This window comes from Pteropus alecto, unplaced genomic scaffold (assembly GCF_000325575.1).
Source record: "Pteropus alecto unplaced genomic scaffold, ASM32557v1 scaffold111, whole genome shotgun sequence".
Classification (NCBI taxonomy): domain Eukaryota; kingdom Metazoa; phylum Chordata; class Mammalia; order Chiroptera; family Pteropodidae; genus Pteropus; species Pteropus alecto.
This window is the reverse complement of record NW_006431915.1, coordinates 3,197,439-3,205,575: the sequence shown is the minus strand read 5'-3', so window position 1 is coordinate 3,205,575 and position 8,137 is coordinate 3,197,439. Positions and strand designations below refer to the sequence as shown.

General features: G+C 42.3%; 1 pseudogene; it reads left to right on the top strand.

The window, feature by feature from the left end:
* The first annotated feature begins 7,219 nt into the window (after nt 1–7,219).
* LOC112473160 lies at nt 7,220–7,338 on the top strand (annotated as a pseudogene).
* Nucleotides 7,339–8,137: the final 799 nt, after the last annotated feature.

The following is an 8,137-nucleotide window of genomic DNA, read 5'->3' as shown; positions in this document are numbered from 1 at the left end:
AAGTGAGATTGGTCGAATAGTAGGGGAACCACAAGGATAGTGCAGTAGCCTGAGCCTGGAAACTTCGGAACTGTTGCTCACCTAGAGAGGAGATGTGACCTTCTGCTGGCAATACAGCCAGCCTGAGATAAACCCGCAGAGCAAGAGTTAAGGAAAAGATCACATACTCTCACTATCCTCTCTACCTCTGGTCTTCTAAGGGGACTCCAACATTGGCTGGGGCCAGAAGCAAAGGATAAGAAGGTCTCTTGATGCAGTTCATACAAGTCAGCTTCCTGAACAGAGAATAGGTCAGAGAAAGGGCAGAGTGGATCCAAGGTACAAACGGAAGACACCAATCCAAACCCATCCCGTCCTCCAAGGAACTCACAGTTTAGTGAGAAGAAAGTCAAGGTTGACAGACAATGCTAATTCAGTGGGGACAGACAACACTAATTCAGTACTGTGTTAAGGGACAGTACTGTGTTAAGGGACAGAACTGTGTTAAGGAAAATCATGGCAGGCTATTGGAGCTCAGAGGAGATAACTACCCAGGCAGAGGCAGTCGGAAAGCCTCCCAGGAAATGATGAGCTCAAAGCTGAGAAACAAATGATTAAACAACTAGGGGTTAGCCAGATGGAGCTGAGGAGGAAGAGGCAAAAAGTCCTCAAGGGCACCACATGCGCAACTCCCTGGGTCACTCGAGGTTCCCGAAAAGCCTCTTGCTCTTTTGTACCTGTATGCCTGAGCACAGACCCTTCTTCTGCTGGAAGAGCTGCCCCCCACCCCTGCCACCACCAACCACCCTCCGTGGGAAATGATCTCATCCTCATCCTCTCCAAGCCATTCCACTTCTGTATGTACCAAAAGGTAAATATACAGTCACCAAAAGACACATATTAAAATACTCACAAAAACAACAACTAAAAATTAAAATGCTCACAAAAACAACAACAACTAAAAGATGCTCACAACGGCATTACTCATGGTAACCAAATGTGCGGCAACAAAGAATTAATCGGTGAATTATGATATAGCCACAGAACAGAATATTATACAGCAATGTGCAAAAATGTGAAAGAATATCATGAATTATGTGTAATTATGTGTAAAAATATGAAAGAATATCACAAATATATTATTGAGTGAAAAAAAAGACACAAATGAGTACTTCCTATAACATTTCATAAATTTGATAAAATTTATCATAACATTTGATAAAAAGTTTGAAAACAGGCAAAACCAATCTATGATGTTAAAATTCAAGGTAGTATTTACCCATTAGGGGTGTGCTAGTTACTACAAGGTAGCACAAGATTGGGGGTGAGGTTCTGTGTTGCTAGTAACATTCCGTTTTACACAGTGGGTACTGGTTGCATGGGTTCATAAAAATTCATTGAGCTGTACACTTATGTATACTTTTCTTTATGTTATGCTTTAAGTCACCTCCTCTGGCAAGCCTCCCCAGTTTATTGAATAACCAGGGCTTCATGTCCAGAGAGCTCAGAAAACCCTTCTGTAACGCACCCAAGACACCTGAAAACCATTGAAGAAAGATCAATGACTCGGGAGCCCCAGACTTGCCTTGATTTCCTCGGCAATGCTGGACAAATCCTGTCTACTCTCTCAGCTCTATCTACTGCTTTGAAATGATGCAGTGGAGCAGATGTGTTTCTAGTTCTTTCTAGTGATTGGAAGTTTTATAGGCATCAGAGATCAATGGGACATCCAGTATTTTCTGAACTTCCTTGCCAATCTGGGACAGCTTCTGCTCATAAAACAACTCTGAAATGGCGGCACTTCTCAGCTGAGTGGCTCCCAACTTTCTCATCAAGGAGGGACCCTGTCACTAATTTTCTCCCATGAGCCCCACAGAATGAAAGAGGATGCAATTATTGTAAAAAGATGTTTATTGTATAGTGATCCTTAATTTTAATCAAGACATATGTCACTGCCAACCTGACCTTATGATCAGCATGAGATAACCAATACCTCTCCAGTGGATTATGTAATCCCCACTCGAAGCAGAGTAATGTGATAGCTTAGTTCTCCTGGGAAACTCCATAGCAGAGGCTCAGTGTAAGATTTCTGTTATTAATTTTATGAAATAGGAATTCACTCAAGAGCCCTTATTTCTCTTTCTCAAACCTCTCAGGATGGCACCCCTAGGTCAGGGCCACTATGTCAGTTCTTTGTTCCACATATTGAAGAGACTTTCAGTTTTTCCTTCAGATACTACTTTCCTGACTTTTTTCAATAATGATCTCGGAATGATGTGCCTTTGTGATGTTCCATAAGCCAAGTGAAATGAAGTATAATTATTTTAATAAAACCAATACCAGGGGCCATTTATGTTGCACCTCTTATATGTGCTGCTGCTATCCGAGGCACCTTATATGGGTTCATGTGGGTTGTGAAGTCAGACAGCATGGGTTCAAATCTCACTTCTGATCCTTCTTGGCCCAGTGACCTTAAGTGAGCAGGTACTTAACCTCTGTGTCCCATTTCCTTGTCTATGGGATGGGACTCCTAATGTAGTTAGGTCAATGAGTTATTGGAAGGATAAAATGAATTTAATTCGTGGAAGCTCATGGCCCAGTGCTTGGCACATAAGAAGCGCTCGAAGAAGTCAACTATTAATATAGTAATGCTACCTTCTTCACAACAACTCTTTCAAGAAAGCATCACTATCCACATTTTGTAAAGGAAAAACTGAGGCTCAGAGACTTGCCCCAAATCACACAGCGACCAAGTGACAGACGCAGGATATTAAACACCAGCGGACTTGACCCTAAATCCTGACCTCTTTCCACCAGTCAGCCCTTCGTCCTCCACAGATATTGTAGCTGAAAGCCTCAATGGTTGCTTCTATTCCCTTATAAACATCAATTATTTTTGAGAGAAAGAGTAATTTAATTATTATATTTAATCACTTAAAAAAATAAAATTATCAGGTAAGACTTTTGCCTTGGTTGTAAAAACTTAATTTTTCCTAAGTTCACTTTTTAATGGACCCATTCAAGATAATCAGCCCTAATTTTGTGACTGTTGCCAATCTTGTTTCAAGCATTAGCCAAACCCCAGCCAAGCTGTGTGAACTTGGACACTTCTTTTCCCTCTCAAAGTGGGCCTCAGTTTCCCCTTAAGCAGAACAGAGGAAAGGGTGGGGGCTCCCCTAGTGCTTGCAGCCTTGACTTGGAATCTTCTCTTCTGACATCATTCCAGGGCCTTTTACACACGTGAGCAACTGGGCTTCAAACGTTTGATTCCTGCCCTGTCTTCCTGAACTATGTCAGAGGGGGGGAAAAAAAAAGAGTTCAACATCTGTTTTCACACCAGGGCTAGAACTCATTCCTAAAACATTTTTCATACTTGACCAGAAGGGCATTTCGTCACGAGTAACAGGATCCATCCCTTGCTCCCTGGCCTCCTCCGTACTCTGCTGATAAGATAGCAATGAACGTGCCGATGCATGCTTCCAGGAATCGGAGCTTTTCCCTGGCCCCGGCCAGCGCTGCTGCCTTTTAGAGGCAGGTGCCAGAGCCCAGTGCCCTCAAGCTGGCCAGTTCACTGTCCTTGGGGCTCTCTTCCCACCAGCATCTCCCTCAGGCCCCTGTAGGCAGAGATTAGTCACTTGTGCAGCCACTGATCAAACACCCCTCTCCCTGGCTTCCTGGTCCCTGGGCCACTTGGGGAAGAAGGACCTTCTCTGCTAGCTTCTGTATCTCCTAGGCATGGAAAGAGCTAAGTATACTCCCCAGTCCCATCAATGGCTCAGGGGAGGCTCTCCCCCACTCACCCCCGGTGTGACCTTGAACAGGTCTCTCAACTTCTCTAGACCTCCATAATAGCTAATGTTTATAGAATACTCACTCTGTGCTAGGCATCGTTCTAGTTACTTTTTATAGGAATCAATTCATATTTAAACCACTCGACAACCTTACATCTTGTGTGATTAGTTTTGTGTTATTCTATTTTGCAGACGAGAAAACTAAACCAGCAAGAGGTTTTATGGTTCACCCAAGGCCAGACACATCTAAGATTTGAACCCAGGCCCTCAGACTCCAGGAAGGCTCACTTTACCACTCGGCCAGCAGCCCTTAAACATTGTGGTCTCAGGACACTCTACAGTTTTCAAAATTATTGAGGATTCCAAAGAGCTTTTGTTTCTGTGGATTATATTAATCACCATATTAGAAATTAAAACTGAGTTTTCGAAGCCCAAGAATACACAGTACACATTCATTAGTCATCAAAACAATGTCATCATCACACATTGAGTGACTTCCAGAAAACTCTACTATACACCCAGGAGAGAGTGGAAGTGAAAAAAGCAAATGACATCTTAGTATTATTACAAAGATAATTTTAACCTCATGGATCCCCTCAAAGGCTGTCAGGGACTCCGAGGGGTCCCCAGACCACACTTTGAAAACTCATACACTACACTGTCTCCATTACCTTGTTAGAACACGTGCCTGAGGAGGTCCTCCCTCCCTTCCTCATAGGATACTGATGCAGTGAGTGAACATTTACTGAGCACCAACAGTGTATGAGGCACCATGCTGGGCCCCGGCACACAGCAGTGATTAACAAACACACCCTGCCCTTGTGAAGCTTTTAGTCCCATGGAAGAGACCGACAGCGAGCAAAAAAATCCTTCCAGAAATCAGTCTTATGTAAGAGCTTGAGTGCAAGTAATTTAATTTGGGAAGTAATCCCAGGAAACAGGAGTCAGGTATTAGGGAGTGAAACGTGGAAGGAAGAAAAGCCAGTATAGGGAGTGTTCTTGAGCTGGTCACTGCCGTGAGCACTGGGGCCGGATTCTGCTGGCATCTTCTTGTAGAAGATGAGGCACAATGTAGAATGTGCCTCAGAACTGCTCACTGGAAAGGCAGCAGAGGAGGGCGTTTAAGCACCAGCTGTTATCTCCCATTATGACAATTATTAGAAATTTAAAAAGGGGACACAACAGGACCAAAAACCAGAGACACGACATAGTGTGAGGGTTTTCCTGAGAACTTTGAAAACTGTGACGCTGCTTTGCAACAAGGAAGTGTTGGCCATCTTCAAATGAGAGTGTGGGCTCCATCATCGCTTCTGCTCTTCCCGCTCCTTCTATCCCCAAAAGCACCCAGTTAAACCTTTTCAGATCAGAGACTTTCACCCTTGGGCCGCTAGCTAGTTCAGCTCAACAAACCCTTCCCTCCCAGCATTCGGTACCAGCACGACTGCTCCCAAGGCACACACGTAGTTGCAGACACTGGTTGCCAGAGACAGAGGAGGCAACTCAGGGAGTGAAAAGAATGTTACATGTTGAACTCCGTGCTTAAATATAGGCCATTTCAAAGAAAGTCTGTAATTCAAAATAGTCTTTGAAGGATGCACGATATTTTTTTGTCCTTTTTCTAAACAAGGAGCCACAAATGCAAAAAAGCAGCTGTAATTTCTTTAAGACAAAAGTCTTGGTGATTCAGAGCTTGTCTTTGCTCATCTTGTTTATCTTTTAAAACCAGGCCTTCTTACAAGGTCCACTGGGGTGCTTGGTAGAAGGCACATAGAGCTGGGAATCGGGCCCTGGGTCTCATCCCAGTTCAACTGCTGGGCTTTTGAACAAGTTTCTTCTCTTGTTTGGGCCACAGTTTTCACGTCTATGAAATGGCTTGGGTGATGATGGGAGAGTTTGGCTGCATCGATATTTCTCAAAGGGTGGGCACAAAACAGTGCAAGTCACCTATGGGGAGTGATTTCAGGAATCATAGGCTTGAGAGAAAATAATAAAAAGGAAGAGCTTTTCAGTTCTCTTCTTATCCTTCGTATTTCCACGTCGGTGCAGGTGTGCTCTCGACAGCTCTCTTTCTTCTGTAACTGAGAACATGTCTTAGGACCAGGCTTCAGCAGGCAAGAATAGCTAGAATTTCATCTTATTGTTTTGTTATCATTGTGTGTGTGCCTTGGTTAACTTCTACTTTAGCCAGTAACTATTTTTGTTTTCCTTTAAGGTAGTGATAGAAAGTTTTCTTTGTAAATCAATTCATTTTAGTTTTTAAAAGATGAGTTATTTAAAAAAAAAAAAAGTAGCAGATGATGTTACAGGAAGCGTATAACTATGGCAACAATCATGGCCATGTCACCCAAGTTCGGCAACTAACTCTGTGTACTGAAGTCTGAGGTTACTTCCCTCACTAGAACTAGTCTGTTCTGGCTGTGAATGGCTCGGTCATGGGATGTTCTCACCGTCCTCCATTCCTCTATTGTCCATGTTCCCTGGGTGCTGAAGTTGTGCTAAACAGACTCTGGGTTGGGGGTAGAGAGGTCCAGTTTGCTTGGGAATTTTGTTCTGCCACAGGCAGAACAGCAGGTCCCCCCTCCTGGAATAACCCTACTTATAGCAAGAGATGGGCTCTGGCTGTGGTTTTAGCTGTACTCAGAAGCAATTACCATAACCATAAGTTCTGAGTGCTAAGACTTTACAAAGTGCTTCCTTGCATATGAGCTCAGGAATCCTCACCACACACCTCCAATTTAGGTGTTATTTCTGACTTCATTTTACAAGTGTGGAGACGGAGGCTCAGAATCTGAAATGACTTAAGAAGTCACATATCTAGAAAGAGATGGAATAAGGTCATTAAATCTGCATCTTTTATCACGAAAATCCATGCTCTTTCAACTAGAAATGATGCTAAAGAAGATTTGGAAATAAATCAGGAAGATGAACCCAGATATTTTCATGATTTTAAATCTCTCATTCTATAAATGTGCTACGTGACTCGTCCCTTCATTTGGAGAGCATATCATTTATCAGTAAATGAACAACTTCATAGTTAAACCTTTGTGCACACCTATAATATGTTTATAACTTTCCAAAATTTTAACTGCTATGTCAAAGACTATATGTATATCTTTAAAATTCTTGACACATATTGACACATATTGACATGTATTGACACATATTGCCAATATGCCCTTCAGAACGGTTGCATCAGTCAACTCATGTGGCCCCAGCATGAATAAGACTGCCACCACTCTCTCACATTTACTCTGAGTATTTTAATTAAATTTCTTAAAATAGGACCGAAATGGCACTCCAGTATACCAATTAGGATTTCTTTGATTATTAGTGAAGTTAAACATCCTCCCATCTGCTCATTGACCATTTAGATTTATATTTGGAAACTTTACATTCAAGTTCATTGTTGACTTTTTAAATATTTTATACATTCAGGATTAGGGAAACATGTCTACGGCCATGCTACCCTGAACACGCCTGGTCCCAACTGATCTTGGAAGTTAAGCAGCGTTAGGCCTGGTTAGTACTTGAATGGGAGACCACCTAGGAAGACCAGGTGTTATAAGCGTAAAAAGAAAAAAAAGAAAAGAAAAGAAAAAAAGGATTAGGGAAACAGTCTCAGAGACAATCTGGGCTCCAGTTTTTCTAATTGTGAAATGAGTTTTAGAGGAAATGCTCTCAAAATCCCCTCAACTTTAACCTTAACTGGGGCAGAGGTAGCATCGATGCTGCTGAGAGCCTGGGCACACTTCCTAGACTAAAGTCTCGGCCCTCTCAGCCCCTTCCCGTTCATCCAAGTAAAGATGGTCCAGGCTGCCAAATGTGCCGGGCCACCCCTGCCAGAACTAGCACCGTAATTCTGCTTCCCCACAGGGACACCCCACCGATGATCATATGCTGAGGCAGTGACTGTCTTTTGCATCTATGTTAGACAAAATTATTTATAATTTAAGAAGTGATTTTGTTCTTGTTACCTTCACTTTTAATAACTCCTCCTTTTCCTTGCATCCCTGCCATCCCCACTGGCAATCTGATTCTTGCAAAACAGACATGAAGAAGGTGGACTTGCCATGGTACCTTAACCATCTCTGTGACAACCAGAAGTGATGCTCCTGAGATGTTTATAAAAGAACATATCCCCAGTTTATAAGAAGAAAGCTACAAAGCCTTAAGACAAACGTTATATGTCTTAAAAAAAAAAAAAAGTAACCGGAAAGATTAATTTCTTATTATAGACTTCCTTTAATGATGAATATTAAGTTAGAAAAAAATCATCTTTTATCTTGGGTGGGTGCCTGGTGAAGATGAATTTTGTTTGGTTGAAAATGCAGAAAGTTGACATTCTTCCAAGCTGATCATTGCTTGAA